This window comes from Pan paniscus, chromosome 3, assembly GCF_029289425.2.
Source record: "Pan paniscus chromosome 3, NHGRI_mPanPan1-v2.0_pri, whole genome shotgun sequence".
NCBI classification, from domain to species: domain Eukaryota; kingdom Metazoa; phylum Chordata; class Mammalia; order Primates; family Hominidae; genus Pan; species Pan paniscus.
In genome coordinates this window covers 121121086-121126697 of record NC_073252.2, presented here as the reverse complement: position 1 = coordinate 121126697, position 5612 = coordinate 121121086, and the positions used below count along the sequence as shown (strand labels likewise).

The 5612-nt window shown below is 43.9% G+C and overlaps 1 long non-coding RNA gene across 1 annotated transcript; it reads left to right on the top strand.

Annotated features, from left to right (window-relative positions):
- Positions 1–226: 226 nt before the first annotated feature.
- Positions 227–4050, top strand: LOC134730209 (uncharacterized). The gene is made up of 3 exons (XR_010111873.1): positions 227–2706; positions 2829–3000; positions 3497–4050. It is a non-coding gene; the product is annotated as an uncharacterized LOC134730209 (long non-coding RNA).
- Positions 4051–5612: the final 1562 nt, after the last annotated feature.

Genomic DNA, 5612 nt, shown 5'->3' with positions numbered 1-5612 from the left:
TGGGGAAGAGGGGTGGTTGTAGTACCTGGGCAAGGCTGTGAGAGCTTCAGGTCATGTGCACTTCCTGACCTGGAAGTGGTTAAGTGGGTATATTCTTTTTGTGGTAACTTTTTAAGTTGTATACTTATCATCTGTGCACTTCTCTAAGTGCATGTTAGACTTCAATAAAAAGTTTACTACATAAAAATTGAAAGAATCACCCATAGACATAATTAGATTCTGGAGCAAAGTTATTTACCAATACAGAGTCCAGTGGTCTGGAGGACCTGGGCTTACCTACAGACTAATGTGGTAGATTTCAGGATAAGATAAGCTCTTCCCTTTAGCTCCCCCATAACAAGTCACCTTGCAATTGGACTCAGCTCTGTCTCTGGGCATTTCCCCACCCTGCTTTATAAAATAGAAATTCTTGTAGAGGTTGTGTCCAGACAAGCACAATGGAGACTGACACACAGGGCTTGGAGAACTTCCCAGAGGTGGTTTAAGAGTGATTATATAACATGTTAAGTCTGTGTTCCTTTTTGAGGCATAACTGAACCTTTGCCAAAATAACTAATTGCTAGCCCTTTCCCACTGACCCAAACAAAAACATGGTAAATAAATTACAGTTCTGAAGCATACTCTAAAAAACAAACAAACAAAAAACTCCCACAAACCTGGTACTCTGAGGACATCCCAGCTTTCTGTGTGGGACACCACACGCTCACTGAAGGGCATGATACTGAATTATGTCTTTGTAAGTCACACCACCTGTTGTGGGAGCTGCGGGAAGAAAAGAAATGAATGTAGTGAAATAAAAGAAACCAAAACAGCAACAAAAGAACGACTTCCTTTTTCCCCACTGATTTTGGCCAGAGGAAGAAAACAAGTAATTGTAATAAGCTGACGTGTTTCGGGGAAGCCATGAAAGTAGGCACGTGCCCATGTGCCCAAAGGCCTAATGAGAAGCAGGCAGTAGACCTGCAAGAAATTTAGTCCCCTCTTCTTCCCTTCCCACTCCCCTTATTTCTGTTTTTTGTTTGTTTTGTTTTGTTTTTTTAACTCTGGATTTATAGGGAAGCTCAGGGTGGGCATGGGGCAGACGCATGGGTTCTGCCAGGTGCTGTTTCTCAGGGAACACGGGAGGCTGTTGTCTATGGGGACGGGTGGGGGTGGAGCAGGCTCTGTGACAGTCAGAGGCTCTCCCCAACCCCGGCCAGCGACCTCCCTCGGGTACCTTGAAATCAGCCACGGCGGGAGTATTTATGCCGCGGAGATGGCAGCACGACACAGCCCTGCTTTGCGGGTGGGAGTGAAGAGAGCCGCTCACTAAACATTAACTAGCACCTCACGGAGCTGGAGTCCAGGCAAAATCCAAAGCGACTGGAAGGGCAGTTTGTTAACTCATTCAGCCGCCTCCTCGCCCCACAGCTAACGAATTCTTGGGCGCCAGCCTGGACAGAAAGGGGAGGAGACAAGCCTGCTGTGATGATACTTTAACGATGATACAGGAAAATGACAGGATAGGTACCATGTCATAGGAAGAATACTTGGAAGACCTGGGCTCATTTTATTGAGGCATCCGTCCACAAATGCCTATGGAGCATTTAGGCTTTCCAGAAATATTCATGGAATACTTTCTGTGTATAAAGCGGGCATTCGATGGTGAGTAAGGTGGCACACGGTCTACCACCTGAGTTTACATTCAGGGGAGGAGAATGTTAAAAACAATAAGCAGATATATACTTTTTTGTGTTTTTGGTTTATTATTTGTTTATTTATTTATTTATTTATTTTTGAGATGGAGTTTAGCTCTTGTCGCCAGGCTGGAGTGCAGTGGCGCAATCTCAGTTCACTGCAACCTCCACCTCCCAGGTTCAAGCGATTCTCCTGCCTCAGCCTCCTGAGTACCTGGGATTACAGGCAAGTACCACTACACCCGGCTAATTTTTTGTGTTTTTAGTAGAGAAGGGTTTCGCCATGTTGGGCAGGCTGGTCTCGAACTCCTGACCTCAGGTGATCTGCCCACCTCGACCTCCCAAAGTGCTGGGATTACAGGCGTGAGCCACCGCGCCCGGCCAGCATATATACTTTTAAAACAAGAGCTTAAAAATTGGGGGATGGAAATAAACAAGAGACTGAGATAGAAAAGGCCGGAAGAGATAGGAAATGCTGTAGGAACACTTAAGGATTGTGGCTAAAAAAGCTGTGATATGAAGTCAGGGCGTCAGTTCATTTGAGGGAGGAACTTTTTGTGTGTAACTCCCAGCCCTGCCACTTGCTGCCATGTGCCTACCATGATGGGTTGTGTGGGTGAACTTAGGTAGCACATGGCATTGGCGACACCCAGCCACACAGATCTAGGAGCTGCCATTCACGTCATCATCGCTGCAAATGCAGTGTGCACCCTGTGCAGGACACCTTGCAGCCCAGGATGACACAAAGTGGATGCTAGATAAACATTAGCTGCAATCAGTGACACTGTATGAAACTCCCCATCATGGTGGAAACTTGTACTGAGAAAAGATGGCCACTTCTCAGGGCCATTGTAGCAAACAGCAAAGGTAGAGGCTTGAATGTGATGTCCTTGGAGTGGCCATCCCATGATAATTTATAATTCTTTTATTTTATCACTGTTATTACCCCTTCTACCATATTCCCTATTTCTAACTCATTGTCCCTTCTTTCTTTCCTGTTAAAACCTTTCTGCCCTTGAGCAAAGCAAAGGTAAGTTCTCACTTGTTTTCCCACTTAGTTCTATGTCAACCAAGACCTGTTTGTTTCTGCCAGTAAGTTACTTCCTAGGGCCTGTGAAATAACATGGACTTTGAGTGTGGCTCTTTTGACAGAGCAATAGCACCACCTGCTACCACCTACTAGAAATGTCGTCTTGTAGAACAAAGAAATACGCATGCCCTGCTGTTCTGCAATCAGGCTCTGACAGAAGCTTTCAGGTGTGGTGCTTACAAGATCAGACTCATTGACTCACTCACTTCTCCCTGCTCCGTCACTACACTCCCAGTGAGTATTTCTTGAGCTCCCACTGGGTCCTAAGTCTGCTCTAGGTACTAAGGACACAGTAGCACCATCGTGACCAAGGCATGGAGCTGAAATTTTCTAGATGGAGAAGACAGAGATTAAACAATAAAATGGCAAAATGATTTCAGATAAGGACCAATGTTTCAACAAACAAAATAAGATGAAGAGTTATGGGTCACTGCTTTAGATAGGGTGGGTATAGAAGTTCAAGTTTGAAGAAGCAGCTAGGTCTAGTGCTAGGAGAGAAACAGAATAAGACTGTGACAGTAAAGGTACCAGAGAAATGGGATGAAGCAGACGGGGGAAGCAGTTTCAATTCCATGGTGCGAATAAAATTGGTGCACACTCAGAGATGTTTTGAGAACTATTTGGTAAGCTCAGTAAATGGGCATGGTATAGAGCATCCTTGACATAAGTAACTCCATCTTAGAAAAAAAAAACTGTATCTTATACTTCATATGACACTTTTTGCCAACAGGGACAAGATATTTTGCTTAACAAATAATGACTACATCCAACCAGATAAGGATACAAACAAGCACATTCTTCCACTATCAGTCCTCACCAGAGGACTCTGTGGCCATAAAAAGAGTAAGGCTTCAGCAGCTCAACACAACTGACGCAGTCCTGCTATCAGTTGCGATAAGCACCTGGCATCTGCCTACAAAGGCTCTGCCCACATCAAAGACTCTTCCTTGCGAGACTGAGGGACTGCCCAGGCCAAGCCAGGAGATTCTTTTTGTCTTCGTTGTTCTCCCTGCAATGGTTCATTAACTCTTTTTTCTCTCCCTTTTCTCTTGATGTTAAATGTTACTTTGTGAGCTGTGGAATGTTTAACATGTATATAGTGACCACGTATTCTATTACATATGGTTTTCAGTATTGACTGACTTGTGGAGTGGCTTGAGCCTGTGTGCCCGCTATTCTGACTACCGAGTGAATGGGAAGTTCTGAGGAGAACCTCTTTCTTGGGAACTCCATTGAGCTCATGGTTTTTGTGATTGAAACAGTATCAATAAAAGTCTGACCTTGTGGCAAGATACAAATGTATGTGGACCTTGCACGGCTCATGAGAGGCATAACTCTGAAACATGGGTCAGAATTCCTGTCTTTCTGTTTCAAATTGCTCAACAGTGCTAAACATATTGTTTTAGACATAATAGGAGCTTAGCAAATGAGTATTTCTGTATTTGCTGGCTTCAGTTGCCTTGAATTAACACAAGAAGCAGACCAGACTGGGGAAGAAAGTTATTTGTATAGAGAAATTCTTAAATGGCGAATCTGTAAGGGGCATTATCTTTACATTCTCCCTTCTCTCTGCATGCCTCTAACCAAAGACAGACCAGTCCGGACAGCCAAGCAGGACCATAGAATAGTCAGGACGCATGGAGGGAAATAAGGTTGCCCAAATATATGGACATACTGTCTGAGAGCAATAGGGTATTTGTGATTAGCCGTCTGCAGAAAGCACCCTCTTGGAGACAGGAAGCATCAAGTCTAGATGATCCAGATAATAACCAAGTGTAACCCTGACAACTAGAGCATGAAATCAGGCCTGGAACCTGGTTTGGAACCCTTCTTTCTTCCTTCCCAATAGGAACAGTCTTCAAAATGTAGTGAAAGTGGGTCTCACTTAGGAAGACTATACAGTGCATCTTCAGGAGACAAGTATGTGTGGACCCGCCAGGGTAGTTATTATTCTATTTGGAAAGTCTATGGCTCTAGTGAACACCGCTATCCAATGAAATTCCCTTGCTCAGATTTCTTGCTCATGAAACAGCCTTATGATGATAATTTCTGGCTTCCTATGCAGCTTTCCCATGAAGAGAGTGTACTGATTAGCCACTATGACCGTATGGCTGCCCATGACGTGTCTATTCTTACTAGAGAGCAATCATCACATTCTAGTTTATACATCAACCTTGTGTGATGTTTCCTAATGGAAATCAGTTGTTTTGAATCTGATAACCTCTGAAGGCACAATCAAATCAAGTTTTTTTTCCTATCTCTTTTTTTTTTTTTTTTTTTTTGAGACAAGGTTTCACTCTGTCACCCAGACAGGAATGCAGTGGCATGGTCATTGCTCACTGCAGCCTGGAACTCCTGGGCTCAAGTTGATCCTCTCATCTTAGCTTCTTGAGTAGCTGGGACTATAGGCACACACCACCACACCGGGCTAAATTTTTATTTCATTTTTGTACAGACGAGGTCTCACTATGTTGCCCAGGCTGGTCTCAGACTCCTGGACTCAAGTGACCTGCCTCCCAAAGTGCTGGGATTACGGGTGCAAGACACTGCACCCAGCCCTCAAGTTTCTTTACATGAGTGCATTTGAGGGCCACATCTCAGTATTGTTTCTTTAAAAGACCATTCTGGGGTCAGCTGGCCTTATTCTACAACATTTCCAGTTTGGCTCTTTCTAATTTCACCACCTAGATTTGATTCATTGTAGTAACTGTCTTTTCTCAAGTACAACAGCCAGATGGTCTCTGCATAATGGGGCTTGAGGATAATAATCCAACCTGAGTTCTAGGTGTCATCTATTTCAGAATGACAGTGTAAAAATTTAAACATAATAGAGATTACTTACATCT